We start from the raw sequence: 27,321 nt of genomic DNA, 5'->3' as shown, positions 1-27,321 counted from the left end.
GAGCACCACATAAAAAAAATCGTTACTGGTGCACTCTCTCCGCCTTCCTTCTTACGATGTACTTTTCATCGTGGAAGCACGCAATATATGTTATTCTCTATGTGCACAGCTGAGAATATAAAGTTAGTCGCGTTATGAACAAGTAATGAATAAGAGAAATTGGATCGTAAATATTTACTCAATGATGGGGATTTTTTTTTCAAAAAAGAGAGTTCGTGTTTTCCTACTCTCACTCAACTCAACGGGGTTTTCTTTGGTGGTAGCTGGTAGGTGCAAGCGCAAGTGCAAATTACTAGTTGGTTAGAAGCTTTTGACGGTATAAGGCGTCAAGATGGACAAAGGGCTAAGAAAAAATAATGTATCCGAAAAAGTTCGGCAAATGTTTGTGGCGGAGAATGGCAATTTTCGGTGCACGGCGGTGGAAAATTGTAGCTATCGGCCAAAAGTCATTAACGTTACGAACTGCCATCGTAACTTTTTCTCTCTCAGTTTGCCATGATCAGACAACAAATATTTAGCTAACCTTTTATAGTGTTTTCATAACAAAAAATGAGATTTCGGAAATATTAACTTAAACAACTTTTTTAACAATTTTAAATTTTGTGTATTGATAATGTAAAGCAATGCCTTGGTGCTACATTCCGTCTTGAAATTTGAACTTCTGTTTATTATACACAGACTTCGCAGCCAACTGTTGAGTGTACAGGACAATTGCGGGGCTAGAGCTACGATCCTTCTGACACTATTAGTTTTCCCCGAGCTGGAGAGAGAGAGAGACTTTTTTATTTCAAATAAAGTTGTTCCTTGATCATTGACAAAATTGATCTTTCTGACGTAGAATACGTCTTACGGCAACATATATAGGGGTTCAACTTCAATACAGGGATCCAATTTCGAAAACCGAAAACATGGAGTGCGTCACGAAAATTGTCCAATTTCAAACGTTCTAAACTCAGTCAGTTTTCAACCGATTTCCGTCATTTTTGCAGCAATCGATTGGAAAATCATTTAAGCAACCGTCCAAATGCAGAAAATTGTAATCTGACTGTTCGAACTATTGATTGGTTGCTTGCTGCCTTTCCCTAAAAAGGACGACAGAATGGAGTACCTAGTTAGCCAGGAATGCACTCGTTGGGCTATATAAGAGACTGCTTCTCCTCGAGCAATCTCAGTTTACTAGCAGCAGGCAGCAGCGGCGGACAGTAGCAGCGATGGCAGTGGGCAAAGGCGGCGTGGAGCAGCAGCGGGCAACAGCGGCGGCGGTAGTGGTTAGCTGCAGAACCTAACTTTTTCAGTTCGGCCCCCTTTTGATCTGAGTTGGACCCCACCAGTGGTAATTCAATCCAGATATCGTTGGGTGAATACAGCCAGAAATTAAATGAGACTCGCACCGCCAGGTGGTTTGAGAAGCCACCATCTTCCAGGGTGTATATATATATAGGGTGTGTGCACATATATAACGTGTGTGAATATTTATAGCGTGTGTCGCTAGCGTGCGTGGCTAGCTATATAGCGCGTGCATGTCTATAGCGTGCGTGGCTTGCGTGTGCATGGTTATATAGTTTCTGTGCTTATCTATAGCGTGTCTGTGCATGTCTATAGCATGTCTGTGTATGTTTATAGCGTGCGTGGCTAACTATATAGCGTGTGTGCATATCTACAGCGTGCGTGACTAGCTATATAGCGTGCGTGACTAGCAGTATAGCGATAAAAATTATCATATATAGTTTCAAATAAATCAGCTCATGTTGATTTTACACAGTAAATCATTCAGAACTAAATCAAAAATTTGCCATGTCAAAAAACAATATTCAGTTGTCGATAAATGGCATTGACAAACATTATTAACCTCTTTTGACTTCAGCTAGGCCTCAAAGTTTACTGAGTGTATTTTTACATTTATTTGAAGAATGTTTGCGCCAGTGAACCTGAATCACATAGTTTTTCGCTCAAGTCCTACTATTTGCAGCGATCAGTTTTAAAATTATCTACGCTACTGCAAACTGCAGAAAATTGTTCGTATTAAACCTAGGTTACCGGGAATGCACTATTGGCCCTCATCGTAGCCACTGCCTAAATTAAGCTTTCTCAGTGCAACTTGATACAAAAGACAGCCACAAAACAATACAATTTCATTCTTGTTTTGGATATGGCGTCAAGTGAAACTGCTTAGCTGCACATAGCTTCTGCTGTTGTTCTTTGTCGTTACCGGTGCCGTCTGTAGAGGTAAACGTCATCTGGAACAGAGAGACCATTAAATTGATTAACCCCATTGAGTGTATTCCCAAACCTATTGCAAGAAATACATTGACTTAAGACAGGCTGTCGTATTCTAGGTTAACTCTGCGGTCGTGTCTAATAAACAACCTCTTCAACTTTTTCACGATGGGTAATTCCTTACATATAATTAGTTGGTGTTAAGTCAGATCAACATTTAAATATAAACGAATTCTAGATTTACTACTCTTTGAATTTCGGAGTTTTCAAGCTTTTGTGCAATTTTGATGTTACGGGCCCGTTTGATTTATCACTAACAGCATGTTTCTCCTACTTGACCCATTATGGCCAAACAACATCTGTCGTTACAAACCCAACCAACTTTTCAGACACAAACCCCCTGTGGTCAATGAAAGCAAATAAATATGTTACCAAAATCGAACCATCGAACCGCACTGTGTCAACAGGGTGTGTTACAACTGATTCAATTGTGACGTACGGAGAACTTACAAAACAAATTTCTTATAAATATGTATTAAGAATTTTTTCCTTACTGTTACAAGTGTATACAAATTTTAATAACAGTTCGAATATTTCCAAAACAAATAAAAACAAAGGTTCAAACTGTAACTGTTTTCAGTACAGAGCATATAGCTCTGAAACTAACCTTATAATCGTTGTGGCAATGCTTTTCGGTCGGAGGGCTGTGGAATGAGCGCGAAGCCTTTTAAGACCACTATTGTTGGCCCTAACTAGTGTTTCTTGAACTGGTATTCCGCGAACATTCGACTAATTGAAATCAGACCAATCAGGAAAAAAGCTTCGATGAGCTTTTTATCATACCAATTGTTTCTCCTCTATGTTTTTCGAACTGTTGTGAAAGATAGAAAAAGTTTTAATGATTTGCAAAATATTGCAGATTTTATCAGGTATTAATCAGGCATTAGACGTAAAAAACACTTGCCATATTTTGTTTGGATTTAAGTTGCATAACATTTTTACTAGGGTAAATATGTTTGTTAAATTAGCCGTTACAAATTTGATCTGTAAATACTTTTTGTCATTCGTACTCAGAAATATAGAAAATTGAAAAGGAAGGGAAAAAAAGATTTGAGTTGTTATGCTTATATTCCAAGTTCCTTGTTGAATTTAGTATGAATAAACAAGTCCAGTGATAATAAAAATGTCGTTGCCAGCATATGTTTAATAAGAATGATAATTCTACAAACCTCTACAAATTTTTGCTAAAGATTTTGCTAAAGAAGCCTTATTTTACCTCTCGGTGTTATTTCTGTACTTCTGTACAAATATATTCGCTTCAACTCAATTGGCATACAGCACTAAAACCTGAAAATCGCAGCACTGAAACGTGAAAATGCAGTATAAAAATCTGCAATAATGCATCCAAAACCAGTTCAAAAGCAAGGCAAGCATTATTCAAAGATTTTCAAAACTCCATCCCCTCTCACTCTTCCATAACGTTAATACCCAAATTAGTATGAGGAAAATATTCCATTCACTAATCATAACAGAACTAGTGAGTAATGTCATTGACGAAATCGCAACACAATACAACAAACGTATGATTTCTCGGTAACAAACATAGCACATTTTAATATCTGTTTGGCTGCTATAGAAAACCTGCTGAAAAAAATACCTTCCGAACTACTTACTCTCCCTCCCATTATCACCGCACCGCATCATCGCTGCTGCGTCACTGCGATGCGAGATGCAATCCAACCAACATTTATGGGACTCTCAATTATTCTTTTGCTTGTTGCTATCGTTTTTTTCCTACGATGCGCCACGTACGAAGAGAGAATTACAACGGAGCAACGCGCATCACTCTATTCTCAGAGTTGTATGTAGTCAACTGTTGTATTTGTCATCTCCGATTGACCAAGGCACCAACATTTTATTACGTATTGAGAGGATACAATTTTAGTCATGAACTGTGCACTTCATGATGTGCACAACTCAAGATGAAAAAACAATCAGCTCAAAATCATTTCATTTCCTTCACTGAGCGTGAGTGGCTTGCTATATAGCGTGTGCATGTCTAGCGTGTCTGTACATGTCTATAGCTTGTGTGGTTTGCTATTCAACGTGCGTGGCTTACTATATAGCGTGTGTGTATGTTTATAGCGCGCAAGTCTTACTAATTGCAGCAATCAGTTGTAGGATTATCTACGCTGTCATAAAATGCAGAAAATTGTTATTTGAACTGTAATACTATAAATAAGGAATGCACTATTTGCCCTTGTCTATAGCCTCTTCGTAGCCACTGCCTAAATTAAGATATCTTAGTGCAACTTGATACAAAAGACAGCCTCAAAACAATTCAATTTCATTGTTGTTTTGGATACAGCAGCAAGTGAAACCGCGGTGCCGGCTACAGAGGTAAACGTCATCTGGAGCAAAGAGACTATTAAATTAATTAACCCCAATTGAGTGTATTCCCAAACCTATTCCAAGAAATACATTGACATAAGACAGGCTGTCGTATTCTACGTTTACTCTGCGGTCGTGTCTTATAAACAACCTCTTTAACTATTTTGTCATGGTTCTGTTTTTTATTCTGTTTTTTTATGTAATATTGGTCATTTTTGTCATTTAAGTAATTTTTGTTATATATGTCTTTTAAGCGGATGTGTATTATTTTTTAATTATTGCTTATTTTTATTTTTGTCTTAATGGCAGTGTTATTAATTTTCTCATTTTAATCATTTGTCATTTTTATCTTTTGTTATATTCATTTCAAAGTATGAGGTTCAAATATTGATTTGATTTTTTTACAGTATTACAGAGTTTTCGAGGGTTACATCATTCTTGCTACAAGCTACCTTGATGTGGCCCTGCACTCGGGCAACTGCTTGCGTTGTAATGCCACCAAAAAGCGATCACACATACATTCTGATTAGATGCCTCCTGTTGACATACCACGTCCGACCAGATCCGAGCTCGGAACCAACCCGTCACCATTGTGACGGGAACGAAAAATCCCACCGACAGAAAAAAAACGAATAAAAAACAGACACAATTGGTACCCGTAGAACGTACCGACGATTTACTCTCGAACGACATCACGAATTGCACCTTGTTTGCGCACCCCGCTGAAGGTCTCATTTTCCACCGATATGCTTGATGAAACATAGTAACTCTCGGCACGGTGAGGTTTTAGTAGAATTTAATATAAAAAAAAATCCTTCTAATGAATTATTAAAAAATTATATTTGAATCAAAACATGCTTTAGTTAAGCGAGGATCTCATTTTTTGTAAATGTGAAATACTAAACGTGTCTTGAACTGTCCCACCGTTCCCCTATTAATCCACGGAAGCAAAAAAAAGCGTTCCCAAATTCGTCCAAATACCGAGTAGGCAGTAGCTAGAAATGATTTGGTGCCACCAACCTCGGACAACGAAAGATCGCGTATTTTCCCACAATGGCTCCAGTTGGTGCTGTATGCGCTGGTCATGTTAGGGCTTACCGGTTGTGATTGCCCCAAATTGACCGTGTAAATAGGCAATTTTTCTGCTGCAGGTAAGCGGCCCCGAATTAGGGAAAATTCCAGGAGAGAAATGCAATGTCACCTGTATACCTTAAACTTTGTCCAAACAACCCGATAGCTATGAGCGATGCCCCGAACGCGTGACGAAAAAGAGCAGTCAGTTCGTGGAAAAATAAACTTTATTTCAGCACGTTTAAGTAGATTAGCATTCGCCGCAGGCTGTTTTCCGTACTGCGGAAGCGAATGAATTTGTTTCTTTATTGTGAAACTCTAGGGACGAATCCGTGCAGAGGGGACAAAAACGTCCGTCTACCCTCGTTTAGCGTTCATCATGCGAGACCATGACCGACGGCCGGCCTGGGAAGCTAAATGTCATTTTATGGTAAATTTCCATATTAATTATTATGGAGATTCAAACTCAACATTCGACGGGGAAGTAACATCATTTACTGGCGAATGCTAGCCGGGATAAATATATTCCTTTCAGTTTTTTTTCGTTTCGTGGAAGCCATCGGCTTTGCCGGAAAAGTTGATCGTTTGACTCACAGCTGCATTCGTCCAGTTAATGCGTGCCAGCAGAAGAAGCAGCTAAGCTGCAGATGAGATTTGACGACAGATTGAGGCGTAAAGTTTTCTCATTTTCATTTGTGGAAAACGATATTTGGTTTACATTTGGAAAATTAAAAATCAAAAGTCTTCTCCTGAGCCCTCAGAACAGCCCACCCCCACTAATCTTAATTGTTCGTTCCGGCTGTAGCATTTTCATTACAACCGTAATTGCTATCTCCAAACCGTTCCCGATCGGAAGAAAAACTCAGAAACAATATATTTTTCCATTATGTCCCGCCATCAATTAACACATCATTGCACAAGCGGCGGCGCGGCATTCCTGGTACAGGCACTGGAGGTTGTATAACACTTCCAATTTCGACTTCCCATATTTTCTTCACACACACACACATTTCATTCCAGATGAAAATCCAATGGCCGGACGGTAGATTTATTTCCCACCTAGCGGAGTGCCGAGTCCAAGTCCGAGCGAATCAAATGAAGCGGAAAAGTGGAAACTAATGAGAATAAGATTGCCTTGGTCGATTCCCCCCGGGTTGGGATCACCGTGCCATTGTGCTGCAACAGTAGTCTGTCAATGATCCCCCGGCTGGTGGGTGGACAGTGATTCTTTTCCTGTTTCTTCGTTTTTATTTTCATTTCATTTTTTTTTTGTTTCATCTCCGCTGTCGTGTGATGTGGAAACGAAGTCAGGTGTGAAGAAGAGATTGTCGGCAGAGAAAAGAAAAAAATCTAATTAAGCCCTCACGTCAGTGCTTCACCTCTCGAAAGCGGCCAGCCGGGGCTATTCGGGTTTTAGCAAGTAGTCAGCCGTATGTATGTGATACGCTTCCTTCTGGGCCGAGGGACAATGCAGTCCCGGACGTAGTTTTACTTCCGGAAATAAGAAATATGATTATTATTATTAAATTCTTTTTACCTGGCCATGTTCATTTGGAGCACTTCATGCACTCATGGGGGAACGCTTCAAGAATGGGGTTTCAAATGGTGGTCTGGTCGTTAGATATCTCACACTGAACGGTGGAAGAAATGGCATCCTGCCATGCATATATGGCTTTCAACAGAACCATGCACGGTACGTTCTCATCTTTTCTACTCGGTTTGGATTTTTTTTCTCTACTTCTTCTGATGATGGGATTTAGGCATTGAAGTGATGAAACATGAAAGGAGTGAAAAAGCCGCTTCCTAGAGATGGTCCTAATGAGGTCGTCGGGAACGGTGTACCGTCTGGATTCTAATATTGGCAAGTGAAAAATTTTCTTCTGAAACAAGTGAACCCTAAGAAAAATATGGTAAGTCACCCTTAAATTGTGGAGTGAAAAAATGTTAATCGGATCAATATTTTAGTTGATTCCGTCAATATTATTTTCACTGTTAAATAGAGTCAAAATTAGTTATGTAATTCCAACAAATATAGAATTAAAATGTGTGTCATACTGCACTTTTTAGTTCCAAAATTATATTGATTTCATGCAGCTTTTTGTTGACTTCTTGCATGAGAAAACCGATGATGGCCTCCTCACGCGGAGGCGCATTCAACTTACCTGCAATTATTTATTTTCAAACTGTGATTACAGCATCCTATATTATCAAATTGCACTCTTGAATTAACCGCAAAGCTAAAATGAGTGCAAACCTCCACTAAATAACTACTTTACACCACTAATTTTAACTGATTTATGCCAGTGATCACTGGAATATTTTTTTCGAATACCGGTACTTACAAATCACGTAACTACTCAATCTCTGTATAGTTTTCTTTTGACACTGGTAAACATCGCAACCGTGATTAGTTTCTGCAAAAAGTCGGTCGAAACGAACTAAAATTTGCATTAAAAGTTCAGAGCATCTTGCAACAATGTTTGGTTTTTTTTTTACTTCTTTCTAGTTCAATCTCACCAGCGTGTATCAAACTGTACGCCAGTGCTGTTAGTGAAAATTAGAAAAATTAGATGGTATTTCGCAACCTGGGGATGTATATTTGTAACCGGGACACTAGTTGAACTCTTATGAGTAACGCAGTTCTTTCGACAAACTTCGAAATGCATATCGACTGGTTTGTTACTATTTGAAACCTTCTGGGAAATTTGGCCAGTATCACTATTGAAGTAAATAATACGCTTTTTATTTATATCCGTGCTTGTGTGTGAGATTTTACCCTTCCATTTCAAGCTTACTGCTCTACAATACCGAGCCTCTTTCTATACTACCAATATCGTCAAATTGTTATTTCCTGAAGTGAGACTTCACCTAGCGTTCCCCCTCTGGCCAGGTTTATTCTAAGAGGGACTTATTATGTCAAGAGGAAGAAGTCTTATCGAAACCTCGAACCCCGTGTCAATATCGTCAATAACAATTCCCTGGAGAGGATAAATATTCCTACGATCAGTTTTATTATAAGAAGGAATTATTTTTGTCGAAACCTCGTTCCTCCTACCAACACCGCGTCACAATTACAATTCCCCGAAGAGGCACTTAGTGCTTTACCTCTGGTCAGTTTTATTATAAGAAGAACTTTTTGTCAAGAGGAAGGAGTCCTATCGAAACCTCCTTCCTCCAGCCAAGATTGTGCCATAATCGCAATTCCCTGAATAGAACTATTATACGTTACTCAGACCAATTTTATTATAAGAGGGACTTATTTTTGTTAGGATGAAAGTCAGCAGGGATACTACAGAATTCAGCTTGAAGGATGGGTATGTAGTGGAGAGTATGAGAATAAACCCATGTTAAAGTCCTTGGACAACCAAATGGCCTGATTCTACTAATATTCGAACCCACGACCACCCACTTATTAAAGCGGAATCTGTAACCTTGCGGCTACAAAGCTCTCCTCGTGTTGTTACTGCTTATGATGAGAGATCCTGAACTAGAAGGCCAAACTAGAAAGTAAACCGCGAAACCAACAGCATCATCACTTATTGTTCCCCATTCACGTGCCCCTCGATCGTTCTGATCATTGATGTTTGTTGTATTTTAAACTGGGAATCGTCCCAGTTAGCGAGCGCCGAGTTTAAAAGAAGCCCAGTTGAAGCGTGTCCAGTTAGCGAACAGTTACTGTATTACAGAAAAAGTTATGAACAAAAACCTAATTTTCAGGGGTATTCCTCCGAAAAACTCTATTTTGTAATGTCAGACGTACAGATAGAAGATTCCAATGTTCAGCAATTCTTTTTCTTATAGATTTGTCTACAACTTTGCTGAAAAAAGCAATGTGGTCGTGGGTTCAAATCTTAATAGAATGAGGCCATTCGATGTCAAAAAGGACTTTAAGCATGGTTTCATTCTCAGGCTCTCCACCAGTTACCCTTCCTTTACGCTGAAACCTACAATACCTTTGCGTGACTTCCTCTTGACAAAAAATTAGTCCCTCTTATCAATAAAACTGGCCAGAAGGACGCATGACGAAACTTCTACAGGGAATTATAATTGGTGATATTTGGCAGGAGGAACGAGGCTCGGTATAGAAGAACAGTAAGCGTGTGAAAGGAAGGCTAGCACATTACACACAAATACTGATAAAAAAATAATAATAATAAGCATGCCACTTCTCAATAGCGGTATTGCTAATAATAGAAGTGCGAGATACAGCAGACACCCGGGCATATCTCACAATAGATCAACAATTCTGGTCGCAGTGAGGAAGTCCATACAGGAAAAAAAGGATACAAGTAATTTCCAAAATCTTTCACACGCTGTGTGTGAAAAAAAATTCAAGAAAAAATGTCAAAATACATTTGGGGCTTGAGCAGCAAACCTTTAAAATGTCAGAAGCAAAATAATCTAAGGCACTTTCGACTTCAACGTGGCCTAGAGGAATGTTGTTCTGCGAGCTCAGAGACAATAATGCTGCTGAAAATTTTTGGTATCCTATTCAATCACTGAATGCAGACCCTCAACAATCTTGAATCACGGATCCGGTGTCAACTAACTCTCTAGGACCCCAGGATGAAGTAGTAATGACGGAATAAATTGTATTAAAAACACCATCCTTCCTGTCTTCCAACAACTGGAACGCAATGATAATAGTAATATGGAAGCCCCTAATCCCCCCTCCGCCATCTGTTACGACCGAGCTAAGACGTCCTTTGGTCAATGTACGAAACGAACGAAAGTTACGCATCTTTTACTAAAATGTTCGTGGACTCCGGACAAAAATCGACACTTTCTTTCTTGCTGGTTCCGACTCTGAGTACGATGTTATCGTTCTCACTGAAACATGGCTGGACGATTGCATTTTATCACCGCAGCTTTTTGGTAGTTCATTCACTGTATTTCGAACGGATCGCAGCAACTGTGGGTGAAAAAAACCATCTGGATAGGTCATCCGTCAGCATTGGAGTGTTGTATCTGCCCCCTGATCGTCGAAATGATCTTGATGTTATTCAGAAACATGCTGACTCAATTGCCAGCGCTTCAGAACTTCTCTGTGATGGAGGCCAACGATCCTATGGTGAGAATTGATCCGAATCATCCCGTTCTGGATGTGACCGTGACGGAAGAAGTGCCTATTGCACCTGAACTAGCTCCACAACATCGTGGATTCAATTTTAATCAGGTTGATTACGATGTGTTGAATGCAGCGTTATCAATAATGACTGGCAATTCATCGATTCACGAGAGGATCTGACAGACATTTGTGACATGTTTACCGCAACGATTCGAACAGTAATTGAAGCTTATGTTCCACTGCAACGACCGCCGATAAAACCTGCTTGTGCTAATCGACATCTCCGTGAGGTGAAGCGCTGTAGACGAGCTGCTCAACGAAACTATCAAACAAATCGCACGTTTCTAGCAAAGCAACGATTTAAACTCGCAAGCAACACATACAAATTTTACAATCATTTTTTGTGCTCTCGTTACATTGAGCGAACTCAAAGAAGTTTACGTCGACATCCAAAAAAGTTCTTGTCTTTTGTTCGTTCTAAACGAAAGGAAAATGGATTACCAGCTTCCATGTTTCTCGGTGATTTGTCTGCTAGCACAGCTTCTTCTAAATGCGAATTATTTGCTGAACATTTTAAGGCCGCTTTTTCGTCTTCAGTTGCTATGCCAGATCAAATTGATGCAGCAATACGTGATACTGCGCAGCAGAGTTTCGATTATGGAGTTTTCCAAGTGACAGAAGTGCACGTTTTGAGTGCAATTTGAAAGCTGAAACATTCCACTTGTCCTGGGCCAGACGGGATCCCGCCATCTTTGTTGAAAAACTGCTCGAACGAACTTGTGACGCCTTTTGTAAAGCTGTTTAGGGGTAATATCTACCTAATGCTCAACAAACAAGGCTTTTTCATTTTTTTTAAGGGACATTTGAGATGTAAGGTATATAAATAATATATCATTGGATTAAGCAACTCTTGAAGAGTAGAAAAAACAGGAGGGTTGTGTGCAAAGCTACGATCGCAAGGTTGAAGTAGAATACTTTTATAAGAAAGATAACCCGGCTGCTTGCGTGTCAGTCATTTTTTCTAAACGTTGACTAATCAGATCAATCGAATTTTGCGTTTCAACAAGGATTGACCATTTTCAATAATATAGTAAGTTGCTTGTCATGGTTGGGGCTTGACAAATTTTAAATTTTGAGATGAAATTTTTTCGAATGTATTGCTCATGACTGAAGGAAAAAATAGTTCAGTACGTTCTGAGACACGGAAAAAAAGAAATATTTATAACTTTTACAAATTCAAAAATGTAAATTAACTCCAGAAAAAACATTAACGCTTTAATCATCAGGTTTTTATTTCATCCTGAAAAAAACAATTTGTTGTTTAATTTAGTATCGGATAAGATGCCGATTACATCTTTGCGTTATCACTGACAGTGCGTACAAAGTATTAGTTGTGATAAAGTAAACAGTGAAATGCTGATATAACACTCAAAACTAGACGGCTCACGTGTTGTCATAATGAGTTAACTTTTCATTGAATGCACTTACTAGTGCCCACTATCGCACAGAGACTGCATTTCACTAAAGTGCCTCACTGCATCAGCCGCTATCGATGCTGAGATCCGCTGCACAGTTGTGGCCGCTATACGCTGCCATTGGTATCCACTCTCCCTGCATCAGCTGGCTGAGCTGCTATCGTTACTGGGATCCACTGCAAATAGTGCGCTATCCATTGCTACGCCACAGCTGTGGCCGCTTTCCGCCATCGCTGGTATCAACTGCACTGCAAGTGCTGCTGCTAAGGGAGGACGACTGCAGTTGTCGCTGTCTAGAACTATTATGAGCGGCTTCGGCTGAAACAGGCTCTTTTATAGGCCAAATAGCATGTTTAAAATTGCAAGGTATATGATTCTGTCGACCGTGCTTGGGAAGCAATCATATAACGACCAATCAGAGATCGAATTTTTCGTTTTGACAAGGCTTGACTATTTTCAATAGTACAATAGTGTGAATAATAAAATTACAATTATCTTCTTTTGGGAAGAATCTTAAAAGATTTTTCAATCTATTGCTGCAAGAACGAAGGAAACCCATCGAATATTGACCGATCTATTAGCATTCGAAATTGGACATATTTTTCACTTTTTTCGGTTTTAGATTTTCATTTCACATCCCTATGTAGCCGAACTTCCTGAGAGAAGTATTCTACTTCAAAAAATTTATTGCTATTTTTATTACGAAATAGTGGCTGTGCAGCGATTACCGTGAACCGCTTTTTTTTTAAGTTGTTCCGCGGCGAGCAGTAGAAGTCGTGCACAACTCCACCTATAACCAAAACAAAAAAATTTTCATTATCTACATAAGTGTCGCTAGTGATTATATTTTTAGAATTTTTCTTCGCAAAATGGCAACAGTTTGAAAAAAAAAAAGTTCTGTTTCGGCAAAAAAAAATCGACTTTGATTTTTTATAACTTTAGTTGTTGTTAATCAATCGCTTAAATCGTGTGTACTTCACTAGATAATCTAATGAAGAAGCCACAGTTAAAATTTCAAGTCAATCGAATGTAAACTTTTTAAGTTCTACTGCTCGCCAATTTTAAAAACATGGTTTTGAGAAAACGCGTTTAAAGTTTCAAAATGCTATAAATCTTAAGAATCGCAATAATACAGCCCCTTAATATTTTTTTTACCTTCAGTCAGCTACTCCTACGCCGTAAAGTTGTCATTCCTGGACTTTATTTTCCTCTTCTTCCTATTGGTTATCTGATGTAAGCGACTTTGACGCGGTTGGCGTCCGATCTCACGCAAAACTCAAACATGTCACTCACATTTAAGCACTTTTAAATATAATCTTACAGTTAACACGTATAGAAAAGCTCAAACAAAGAACGTACACAACGAGAATGGCTGATCGACTAAACAAAGGGAAATTGTGAGTAAACACGTGCTGTAGAGACGCTATAATGGTCGAAACTTGACGCAGCGATCTTTATACTTCAAATTTAAATCACTATAATGAACATAGGTAACTTCTGTTAGTTTACAAAACCTCGAAATAAAAAGAAAAACGAGCATCGCCAAAATAAACGAAAAATGTTATTTTGAAGCATAAAAGTTGTTCGGTAAAAATTGGTTTAAACGAATTTTGAATATAGATCAGTACTTTGGCGATGTAGATTTTGATTCAGGGATAGTTTTAGCATGATTTAAGCCAATAAAAACAATGACAAGAAAAGTTTTTTTTTTGGTAGATATTACCCCTTAATCTTTCTCTGCAACAAGGATTGTTTCCTACTAGTTGGAAAAATTCATTGCTCACACCGATACACAAAAAAAGGGACAAGTGCAACATAGCTAATTACCGAGGAATTACATCATTATGTGCTTGTTCCAAAGTTTTCGAAACAGTCGTCAGAACAGTGCTGTTTTCATTGTGCAAAAACTATATTTCTAGTGACCAACATGGTTTCTATCCTAAGAGATCCGTCACAACCAATCTGTCGCAGTTCTAATCGTTGTGTTCTCGCTCAATGAACGCGGGAATGCAAGTGGATGCTGTGTACACGGACTTCAAGGCTGCGTTCGATCGTGTTAATCACGACATCCTTCTACGAAAGCTGGATAAACTGTGTCTCTCCGCCATGCTCGTAAGATGGTTTCGTTCGTACCTGACTGGCAGAGTTGTACGTGTCAGTCTTGGGTCGTCACATTCCGAGCCATTTACAACGTCTTCTGGAGTGCCGCAAGGAAGCAATCTGGGTCCACTTTTATTCTCACTGTTTATTAACGACGTTGCTACAATTTTACCGCGAGGTACGCGACTCCTTTTCGCATCCGATGTGAAAATCTTTCGGATTATAGCCTGTCTTGGAGACTGTTTGGAACTACAAAAGTTGCTTGATGCTTTCAGTGATTGGAGCAACCGTAATCTTCTTACCCTGTGTGTAGAAAAATGTCAGGTAACTACTTTCAGCAGAAAGCTTCAATCAATTAGCTCTCCATACAGCTTGTCTGGGCAAGCTCTTTAGCGGGTAAGCTAAGTTAAAGATCTTGGCGTCATTTTGGATAGTTAGCTTACATTCTGGGCACACTACAAAGAGCCAACAATCAACTAGAATTTATTTTTGGAATTGCCGATGGATTTCGCGATCCACTGTGCACGAAAGCTTTGTACTGCGCCCTGGTACGATCGATGCTCGAATCAGCGGTTGTCGCTTGGTTTTCGTTCAACATGGATTGATCGCATAGAAGTTGTTCAGAAAAAAATCGTGCGTATGGCACTAAGGCATCTTCCTTGGCATGACGCTACGAGGCTGCCCCCCTATGAGCACCGCTGCATGTTATTGGGGATTGAGACGTTGGAGAGAAGAAGATCTAACGCACAAATTATCTTTGTTGCCAAGGTCCTGAAAAATGAAATTGATTCACCCGCTATTCTCGCAGAATTGAATCTCTACGCTCAAGAAAGGAATCTGCGGAGACGTCAGCTTTTGAACTTGGAGGCAAGGTATAGTCGGTACGGCCAGAATGATGCGATTAGGTTTATGGTTGCAGAGCTGTTCGACTTCAACGAACCCATCAACACTTTTTACGTCGCCTGCGGATTCGCTAATAATTTATTGTTAGTCGTCTCTAGTTGTTAATTTTATTCATTAAGACAAAAATTGTCAGATGGAATTTTTTAATACAACATAACATAACCTAACAAAAGAAAATATAAGTTGCCTTCTAAACCTCGCTCTTCTGTCGGTTTCTGTTTTCACTCTCCCAACCATGCCGTATCAAGAAGTTGATGCCATGTTGCTCGGTTTCTCCAGTTTTCCAGACGCCTCATCACCGGCAAGTCTCCTTTGTGCTGTTCAAACCATCGTACACACTGGGCCTTTGGGTTGCTTGTAAGAAGCGATATCATCGGGTTGTCGCCCGGCATTCTCGCGGTGTGTCCATCTCACATGGAATGGTTTTTTGTTGTCTCAAAATTCGAAAAGCATCGTTCAACTAGGTAATTTTTCTACAGCGTTTTTTCCACAATGGAATTCGATGTGGACACCCTTTATTTAGTTTTCGATGCATTTAGTATTATTTTTTTTTATTCTCGCTTATTTTCCGTCGGTCTGGTTCCGCCACTGTTGTAGTGCCAATCACCGACGCCCGGGGAGGCGACTCCACCCAGGACCCTAACTTACGACCCGTTGATTAACGGACCGGCGCCAACGGCTTCACTTCCTCATGCGATGGAAGGCGTGATCCCAGTGATTTTTGGCCTCAGAAAATCTTCCGGTGTCGGCTAGGATTGAATCTAGACCAGAAGGGTTGGTTGTGAGTTGATCACGCCACCCCACAACCATCGACACCTATGTCGGCGTTGGGATTCGAACCAAGGCGTCGAGCGTGGTTGGCGGAGACGTTATCAACCACGCTAGGCCCCCGCCCATGCATTTAGTATTAGTCATGCATCAGTCCGATTCGTTTTGATTCGGCTTTCGTAGATTCGCCGTCGCAAAGCTACGTGCTATGTTATCCACAAATCCCAGAAGCTGAACCGACACTGTGAAAATCGGGCCACTCGTGTTAGCTTATCCGATAATCCGTTGTGCATGATCTGCCATAGCTGTTGTCGATCGACTGTATCATAGGCCGCCATAAAGTCAATGAAGATGTGATTGCATTCGCGATATTCCTGTAAGATCTGTTCGGATTAAAAAGATCTGGTCTGTGATGGCGCGGGCTACCATTAAGCCCGCTTGGTACTGGCCCACGAACCTTCTGTTTAAGGATGATAGACGACGGAACAGGACCTGCGAGTGTAGTTGTGGCACTCCAACTTATTACCCTTTTTCGCAGATGGGGCAGACGTCTCGCTCCATTCACTCGTCGGGTAGCCCTTTCTCCTCTCAAATCTTGCCGGTGCCGCCTTGAGACGGGCTTCTGTTACACCTATAAAAAGCTTCAATGAATACTGCAAAAATGTTTATATAGATTCATAGTGATTTTTTCGACGTTCGTCTAAAAACTAGCTTGGGCACTAGAGGGTTATGGAGCTCGCTAGGCAGCCTTTTCCCGTTCTCACAAAGAACATCATGAACATGAAGAGATGGTACTCCGTCATCTGTTGCTGGTGCTCCTAGGTCAGTATCTATTCCGCTCCTGATACTGTATCACCGTTAAGATGTTCATTGAAGTGCTGATTCCATCTGTTGATCACCTCGCTGGCACATAGCCTCTGCGAAGTTGGTTCACCTGCCCGATCAGATAGACAAAACAAAAATGTAACAGAATCTGTTTCTACCTAGATAGTTGCCGCCAAAATTAGGTGCTCGCGGCGAGATTAACTTCCAGACGAAGTTTCAGTAGAGTTTTTTGCCGTTGTAGCTAGGTCACGCAATAGATCGTAGAGCTCTGGAAGGTTATTGTTGGTTCCTTGGATGTCGAGGCGATTGTCCGCATGCTTGTCTTTTCTCCTCCAAAAACCTATAGAGTGCAGGAGAACATCTTGCACTGCGAAAACAGCTGCTCTCACACTAAGGAGTAAATCAACGCACATGCTAGAAGAGAACGACGGACGATTTTCATCTGGTGAGCTTCCTGAAAACACCGCGGTGAAATCTGAAATCTCTTTCTTGCGAGACAATGAACTATGGTGTACTTTCTAACACTCATGGACATCACGCACAATAATTACACAGCAGAGCTAAGTGCGGTGCGTTTTATAGTTTGCTTCTTGAGCACGGCAGATGAGGAAAAGAGATTGAGAGAAAAAAAATAGACAACGTTGCTCGTGCCGGTCGAGTTTACTCTGGTCGAAATCGTTTTCGCGGTGTAGCTACACGAGGACTACACTTTTGCCCGGTAGGTTTTTTTTCACATTCGGGACTTCTCGTCAGTGGACACTGTGGTGTACTTCTGCGTTTTCTCTGTAAAGTGGTTCCCCCGTCTTGTTTCTATCAGATGTGGGGCGAGCTGAAAGTGTGTTTGCCTCTCTGAAAGTTGGTTGAGACACTTTGGAGTGGAAAAAAGAAGCAGTGTGGTGAAAGCATTTGCTACACGCAGGCACATACTGAAAGGGAAGTGCGCGATGAATTTTTTCTCCGCTCTTTCCACATACTGAGGAGAATGACAAGCATGATTGTTCGAATAGATCTCCGTAGCTAGACCTCGACGGGATACGAAGCGACGCAACCAGACAGAAAAGCAACGGTGGTGACGTCCCCTACCAGTTTGAGGTGGACCGCCTTTGTGCTGAAGCATACGAAAATGGCGATATATGCCTTCTGAGCCGCAGCCATTCGGTGAACGAGCTTCAAAAAGCCCGAGCCGCAGTAGTCCACCACTTTGTGGTATTGGCCAGTAGGTTGCGAGACAGGGATAGGTTTGGTTCGAAAACAGCGAATAAAATGTCGGAATGTATAGGTTGCCAGTGCATTGCCATTTGAGAACCATAATTTATGCCGAATTTGAGCGAACATCATACGAGGACCAGAATGGAGCGAGATTTTGTGGTATGCTACTTGTCGCTAAAAAGAATGATTCCCAGACATAATCATGGGATGCCAAACGACGTACGATTCTTTGGCGGGATTGAGCCGGACACCAACTTGAAGTATGCCGTGCTGGTCCAGAAGCGGGTTAAGTAGCTTCAACGACAAACTAGCAGGAACAGTACGACGAGATTAACAAGCGCTATGAGCTCCACAGCGAATGACTCCCGTTGAAAACCTCACACCACTGCATGCTTAGCCTCTTGCAGATCCTAGCCGTTGAATATCGGGATGTCGGGGGCCTATCTGCGACGTTTTCAATTCCATATGAATCTCACGCAGAATGCCACAATATCTTCCAAGAACATGAGTATACAATACCGTTTCCGAATTCGATACCCATTTGTGCAGTTCGAAGCCACCTTTAGACAACAGTTGTACCAATTCTTGCCGCACCAAGACAGCCTCTTCTTCGGAATCCGCTCCTCCGATAAAATCGTCGGGACAAAAAATTGAAACGAACGCCACCATCGCTCCTAGAACCTGATCACCTTCGTCGTGCGTCAGTTACTGTAAAGATCGTGTAGCGTGAAACGGTGATGGAACTAACCTGAATGTGTCCCTGTAGGTACATCTCCTCGATGCCAGCTTGCGGCACCGTAGAAGTAGATCGAAGAGTGAACCCTGAATCACCGGACCCGTCATAAGGGCATCATTAAGCGAGCGATTGGACGTCGCCTTGGCAGAACCGTCGAATACTGGTTGGATTTTCGTTGTCAATCTTGACTTCTTAAAAGCAGGAGGATGAGGTAGATAGGAGGCAATCCGTTCATCGCACATCAGTTCCTTCTCGGGGACGATTGTCATAAGATTTTGATCCAAATACGGTTCGTAACTCCTCTGAAGCTCCATGTCTAGGTCTCCCCCATGCCATGTCCATCGATTCAGCGATCATCTGCTCAAAACCCAATTGCTTCGGTAGACGGACGTATCGCCCTGTCGAGTCATGGGAAAATGTTCCTCGCAGTCTTGCTTCGCCTGTATCAGTTTCGGTACATCTTGTAGCTCTTCAATTGTCCAAAACTGCACGATTCTTTCTTCCAAGCTGTTTGTGTTGATCATAACGTGGCAGCAGGGGACAGGGTTCAGGCTTTCTAAATCGGCTTGACCGGTCGCTATCAACCCGAAGACGGTGTTGACAAAAAATCGAAGTCCAATGCGCTGAGTTTGCACCCGACCACTATTTAAGAGCAAGAACTCGTAGAAGTACTCCAAACCCAGGAGAAGATCGATAGATACTCGGTTGTTCAAATCAAGATCCGCCAACACCATGTCAGAAGGAAGATTCCAACTATCGATCGGAATTGTTGTTGTTGGTTGGTCCTCCGTAACCCTTTTTATTGCAAGGAAGTTTATCGGCACCGTAAAGTCCGTAATTCGATTGCAAATACTCAAGTTATAAGGACCGCTCGCTGCAATAAGACACATTTTGGCTAAAAGCTCTCCGTTGCATGGACTGACAACTTCGGTGCTTGCTTCTTGAACGGAGTGGACACGAAGGTTGGTGGAAAACGCTGTCTTCCGGAAGACTGGTCGGCCGCAATCGCATCGAGAGCCCGGGTTTGCCCTTCCAAAAAATCCACCAGCCTTACTAGAGCTGCAGATGCCTAGTCTCGCGACGGGTCTGCCGTATTGGGTGTAGCAGGCGAAACACCGTCCGCTCCGGATCAGGCGCTGTTTGAGCCGCCCCTGGCATGAGTAACAGACACACAGACAATAAGTAACTGCAACTATATGTTTTCAGTTATTTTACTTCGGCTCGATCTCAATTTTAAGAGATTCTTTCCAATTCAATTTGAAATAAGTTCAATACTGTCATAATTTATGATTCTGACTCAAAATTTTCTAACATACATTCTGCTTTAGTTTCTGCTCAGTTATGTTTATGTTCAAATCATTTCCGACAGTACCAAATTGATCCTTCTGAACAAAAATTATCAGAATGATAATTGTAGTAATTTTCCCGGAATTACTCACTGATCAAAACCACAAACGAAACAAAATATTCTCGACTGCAGGAATTTGAAGCAATACCTCATTGCGAATATTTTTAGATCGGAAAAGTACCGAATTCGATTCACCTACTGTACCGTTAAAGTGATACAGTTATCCACATCCTTAGCCGGTATGCACAATTTTGTCTGGCATTTCTCTCTCCCTGAACCACCGAACCAATTCTCAATAGAAGCAGTAGCCGGATAGAAGAAATGCTAATAAATCTGTCTGAAGTACTTTCTCATTATTCTTTCCATACTTTTTGCCATTCACCCAAAACTAATGGAAAAAAGAACTCAAAGTGGTTTCCCTTCTGACTGAACTTCCTCAATCCGATTTTCCACCCTTTAAATCGTAATTGGAAGGAATTAATACAAATTTCCATCCACCATGGCGTGGCGGCCTGTTCCTGACGGTTCGCTTCGTAACAACGGAAGATCTTCACTGTGACGCTTTTAACGATGAATTCTTCCTCGTTGGCACCTCGTTTCTCGAGAGCAAGCTCCGCCGCTTTACCTCACCTCACAAGGCAAAACATAATCGTTAGCAGCAGACAGACCCGGCAGGAAGACGGTGAGTTCTACGACACCCCATTATCAGCTGTCACTCAACCGGCTATGATCGTTACAAAGCATCATGATTTTCTACTCGAATATTGTTACGATGATTACTGCTGATGATGTTTGTCATCATCATTATTTTCTTCTACTAGGTGCAGCTCATCGTTTGAGCCGTCATTGTTCAAGGACAAAAAATATTTTTGCTAAATTTAATTTGCATCGGAATGGTTATTCACTCTCAAATTGCAGCTCTCATAAAAACCTTTCTAGGAGAAGACATAAATGTTAACCGTAAAATTATTCCCCCGTGGCTGATTACTTTTCCCAAACTAAACTAAACAAAGACATGCTTTGTAACATTTTATTTTGTGACAATCTTGTTTAAAAATTTGTTCCAAACTCACTTACCGGCTGCTGCCAGGCAGCTGCGAAATCCGATTTGCATCGAGTTTCTCACCTAGAAGGGCAGGTTGCAATTTTCGCAACCTGTCTCCCGGGGAAAACAACTTTCCCGGTGCACTTCATTATACCGATCTTCACACATGTGGCAGCGGAACTGCGCTAACCAGTGCAAACTGAATTGCAAAGTAGTTTTTCCGCGACAAACAATCTCATTTTACGAACCTTCAAATCTTCGCACCTCGTGGATTCTTTCCCGAAAATTGGTAACGAAAAAAAAAATCAGACACATACAAACACACACACACACAATCAGCAAAGGGCAGAAGTTGGGATAAAATGTCACACAGCACACGTGAAATAGCAAAACAGTGTGACACCGAACCAATTTCCCATCGCCGCCGCCTGCTAGGATCGTCGTCTTTCGCCCTGCTGTGGCATGAGGGGCGTTGTATTTGTATCAGCGCGCCATTCCACTACACTGACAGTTCCGCTTATGCCAGCCGGTTATTGTCGAATAATAAAAAAGCGAACTAATTTTTTCCGGGCTCTTGACAGTTTTCCCCGGTCGCAGGTCGTTCTCCTGGCGAGCTGACAGAGGATGTAAAACCAAAGCGGAAAAAACACTCTGTTGCACTTCGGTCCGGGATAGGAGATGACCGTTTGGATCGTTCATACACTTCTTCTATCCACGTTCGTTCGTTCGCATTTGCCATTTTAAAATTTATATCTTTAGTTTTGTAAATAAATCATGTCATTTTGCATTTTGATAAATCCTATAGACACACACATGGAGAGACTTTCGCTCGAGGATGGGGAGGGTATGCAATTCACCCTGCATTACAAAACCCGCCGGAAACATGGCAGGCCTTGATGGGCGAACAAAACCCAAAACGAAATGAGTTTGTACTTCGATACATTCATTTGCGTGCTTTCACAGTCGCCCTTCTTTTTTTATTGCGGAAACAATGGTCAAAACGGCAGACAGCAGATAGAGAGGATTTTTTTGCGAGTTTACCCTAGCAACCCAAGGGATCGCGAGCGTCTCGACGCCCTGACGTGTGACATTTGTAACGGTCAGTGCACAGAGCACGGGATTCCGAGAGGTTACACTACTTGAAATTGTTCGACGTGACAACGATGTTTATGTAGGATGCTGCAGTTGCTTTGTACGAACTTCCACTATTATTTGAAAATTGATTGCTGTGTGTGGACCTGAAAAAATAGACCGGACTCAATAATATTGAGCATTTACACATTACATTACTATCGTACCGCAAGGATGCATTATTAGTCCCTTTTTGTTCGTTACCAACTATCTTATTTCTCAAATGAAGACAACGAAAAATATCATGTCCAAAGTGATTTGCATACTAGTTTCTTAGCAGTTTATAAAAGAAATAAATCGGTGAAATTGAAAATACCAAATTAATTGTTTTGCTTGATTTTCCGTTTTTAGACATTTTGATATTAGACATCGTACATATACTACGTAACGCCAAAAACATTGATTTGAGACCCACTCCCCTCTATGTAACAGTAAGAAACGTTTAATATGACTCCCCCACCCTAAAATTTAATAACGCTAAACGATCAGCTACCCCTCCAGATTTTCAATTTTGAGAAAATATCACAGACACGTAACTATCTCAACTCGACCCCCTACCCGCTTCCTTCCTATGTAACAATAAACAACGCAAACTCAACGCTCTCTTCCTCCCCTCGTTACTGGAAAGCCTATAGAAAAGAGAGACGCCATGACACTCACTTTCATTAAGCTCACACAAAAACGGCTTGAAGGCCTTTAAAGTTTCGAAAGTTTTGACGCAAAGTATTGCAATCAAGTTGCGATGAAAAAAGGGACTTGCTAGTTTACGTAACAACTTGTATGCAAGTACAATTTAAAAAAAAATCACAGGAGGGTTGTGTGCAAAGCCACGACCGCAAGGTTGAAGTAGAATACTTTTACAAGAAAGATAACCCGGCTGCTTGCGTATTAGTCATTATTTCTAGTAAATAAACTTTGACCGTTCATTGGCAGTATTGTAATTTCTCTTTGTTTGATAATTTGAATGAAGTTTATTAAATATTTTTAAAATTTTGCGCCAATGAGAAGTTGAAGTACTACCGAATTGTAATATGCACATTCAATACGACATCAGCAAACAGGAACGGAACAAAGACTACGGTTATGCAGGACGCGAATGACCCCGCGATGCGTTCCGCCTTACCGTGGTGAGATGTACAGCTCTTTTTACGGCGAAGTAGAGCTGTAGAGCTATACATTTAAACACATTTCGTCTTGCCGAATCGCATCGCGCCGTCACTTCCGTACTGCATAACCGTAGATAAACACTAAGCGGCGCAAACACGTAATAACAGTCAGAGTATGCATGTAGATGAAGATAATTAACTTTGGATTATAGCGCAAAACGAGAAAATATTATCTCTTCAAATATTTATTTGTGTTTTTCAAATTTCAGTTTTTTAATTTAATATCTGATGAAATGTCTGTTTAATATCTGATGAAGACTCTTATATAGGCCATAGGGATGGGCGATACTAGCATCGATACCAACGGTATCGACACTAGGGGTCGCGGTATTGAGCATTTTGGCATTGATACTCACGGCAAGAGATGAGTACCGGTATCGATATTTTCTAAACGACGCTTTTTGGAAAAAAAATTCTTGGTTTGATACCGATACTATCGTAGCATCGAATATCGATACTCCTTCTGCCGATATTCCGATACCTAGTATCGAAGTTTACTGAAGTAGCGCGATCAGAGCCTGACAAAGTCATTTTTAATTGACAATTATCAGGTTATAGTAACGCTTTGACCCGTCGCTTTCAATTGAAAAGCTTTTCTATCATTTTCGAGCACTTCGTGAGTCACATGACACCCAGTCGAAAGCTCTTGCTGTGATTCTGACAACTGAAGGGCTTGAAATTGATATAAACGCTTTTCAATTGAAAGCGGAGATTACCACCATCACTCAAATGACGATTCACAATTGAAAATAACAATGAGCGCTGACGGAGACAGAAGGTTTCCATACAGTACTTCACGCATATATATAGGAAAGAGGGATGAAATATTGATCGGAACTTGCGTAACGTATTTATTGGATACCATTGCCGTTCTAACTACGGCTTGCGGTATTTGAAAACTACCATCAAACGACGCGATGCGGTGCCAATTTGGTGCCGGTGCCAAATGATGACGCTGAAGGAAAGGAAAGAGTCTTTTTCTCTATCACTCTCTTCGTCGATTGAAGTAGTCATCATTTCAAATGATCTGAAAGAAGAAAGAGGTAAAGAAAGAAACAAGTGATTCGTTGACAGTAGCCGAAAGGAATCAAGTGAAGATGAAACTGTTCGAATCGAAATGATAGCGCGAGTATATCAGTTTCATAGTAGAGCCTCGATACCAAAGTAAGGATACTTTTGTCAGTATCGCCCATCTCTAATAGGCCAAATAATGCATTCCCAATTTACTAGGTCCCTAACTCTGTCGACCGTGCTTGGGAAAGCAATCGTACCAATCAGTGGTCGAATTTTGTGTTTTGACAAGGCTTGACAATTTTCCATAGTACAATAGTTCGAATGATAAAATTGCAATTTCCCCTGCATTTGGTAGAAATCTTAGAAGATTTCTTAATCGGTTGCTGCAAAAACGAAGGAAATCCATTGAAAGTTAACCGATTTATTAGCATTTGAAATTGGACATATTTTTCACTTTTTTCAGTTTTAGATTTTCATTTCACATCCCTATGTAGCCGAGCTTCCTGAAAGAAGTATTCTACTTCAAAAGACAATTTCCACGAGTTGTAACGTGCTGGAGCACGAAATCTATGTCTGTGATAGGGAACCTTCACGTTCACGAGGCATGACTGGAGAAACGCGTCTGATAATGCGGAAAAATTTTTAATGTCTTTTTGTGCAAATTATTGTACTTAGACAAAACCCTGTTTTGAATTGGATGAATTTTTAGTGAATAAACCATAACCGTTTGTTATTCAAAGTTGGTCATGCTGATCGCAGCCTTTGCGCTGCCCCTACAGTGGGGGGTTTACTAAATAAAGTGAAAATTAGACAACTACAACAGACTTTGATTGCATCCCGCACAGAATGTCTGCTTGTGTTGTTGCCAGAAAATTATTAACCTTCAATTATTTTTTTATTTGCCTTGAAAAAAGCATGTTTCGGTTCAAAATCGGTTGCTAATTACAACCTTTAAGCTGCCCTAACATTGGGGGAATTAAGATACACGGACAACATGCACTGTGGAAGCTATTTCACATTCAGTAAATTAGACGGGTGCGACAAATTTAAATTGCTAGGATGCAACACAGAATGCTTGTTTGCGTTAACAAAAATTATTAACTTTCAATGACTTGTTTATTTGCCTTCAAAAAGGCATTTTGATTTCCAAAATTGGATTTCCTGATGGCAATCTTCATGCTGCCCCAACACGGGGGGAATAATGGCTGTCTGGCGACACACGCTGAGAAAAACCGCGCTGCTCCTGAGACGTTGTGACCAACCACAGGGCTAGTGCTGCTGCTAAGGAAGGACGACTGCTGTTGTCGCTGTCTAGAACTATTATGAGCGGCTCCGGCTGAAACAGGCTCTTATATAGGTCAAATAGCATCGACCAATCAGAGGTCGAATTTTTCGTTTTGACAAGGCTTGACTATTTTCAATAGTACAATAGTGTGAATAATAAAATTACAATTATCTTATTTTGGGAAGAATCTTAGAAGATTTTCCAATCTATTGCTGCAAGAACGAAGGAAATTCATCGAATACTAACCGATTTATTAGCATTTGAAATTGGACATATTTTTCACTTTTTTCGGTTTTAGATTTTCATTTCACATCCCTATGTAGCCGAACTTCCTGAGAGAAGTATTCTACTTCAAAAGAATTGTTAATGTTTTTCGAATCCCAGCTCTCGAGGTACGATGCTGGCCTAACAGGCCATTCATTGTAGGTTGACTCGGGAAAGACTGTTAGTGTTAGTAGGATCGTAGCGCTAGCCCCGCAATTCTCCTGTACACTTAACGGTTGGCTGCGAAGTCTGTGTATAGTAAACAGAAGGTCAAGTTCCGAATCGGAATGTGACTCTAACACATATCAAATTTAAACATGATTGATATACGCTTTACTGCCATACGGTTTGATTCCTGTTACGTGAGATGTGTTTGGGTCCCTAAACATATAATATTGAAAAAGTCACGCAAAATAACATCGCGAAGCTTATTTTGGCGGGGAAACCCGCCGTTTTGGTGTGACAGTTACTATAACGGTGAGTTCTACGTCTTCTCTCTATCCTATAGGCTGACTACTCGTTACCTAATTTGTGTACGACGCTCGTAAAATCTACAAAAAAAATAATTGAAGAGATTGTTTATAACATACGACCCCAAGGTTAACGTAGAATTACGATAACCTGTTTTTATGTCAGTGTACTTACTTTACTTTTATGGCGACAGATCGTTAAGATCCTCTGCCGAATCCAGAATACGTCTCCACAAAACTCGGTCTTGGGCTGCTACTCTCCAGTCTCCCCTTACACCCGCTGCTCTGGCATCCTCGTCGACAGCACACATCCAGCGCGTGCGCGGTCTGCCTCGAAGTCGTCGGCCTCTATCCGGTTCTCTACTAAATATTATCTTTGCCGGTCGCTCATCCGCCATCCGTGCTACATGGCCAGCCCACTGTAACCTGCCGTGTTTCATCAGCTTGACAATATCAGCGTGTTTGTATACTTGGTACAGCTCGTGATTCATGCGCCGTTCTCTAGTTTGCCTCCGAGTATTGATCGCAGGATTCTACGCTCGAAGACCCCAAGCGCTCGTCGATCGGCCTCCTTCCACGTCCACGATTCATGTCCGTAGAGCGCCACCGGGAGGATCAGAGTCCTATAGAGCGCAAATTTCGTACGGATCTGTAGGCTACGGGACCTAAGCTGGCTACGCAATCCGTAATAAGCCCTATTCGCCGCCGCAATCCGCCTCTTCACCTTGCGGCTCACCTCGTTGTCACATGTCACGAGAGTACCAAGATAAACAAATTCGTCGACCACTTCGAAAGTATCCCCATCCATCTCCACCGCAGCACCAACACCCGTAGA

The sequence above is a fragment of the Wyeomyia smithii genome, chromosome 2, assembly GCF_029784165.1.
Source record: "Wyeomyia smithii strain HCP4-BCI-WySm-NY-G18 chromosome 2, ASM2978416v1, whole genome shotgun sequence".
Taxonomy (NCBI): Eukaryota; Metazoa; Arthropoda; class Insecta; order Diptera; family Culicidae; genus Wyeomyia; species Wyeomyia smithii.
The sequence above is the reverse complement of the archived record's forward strand: the minus strand, read 5'-3'. Positions refer to the sequence as shown.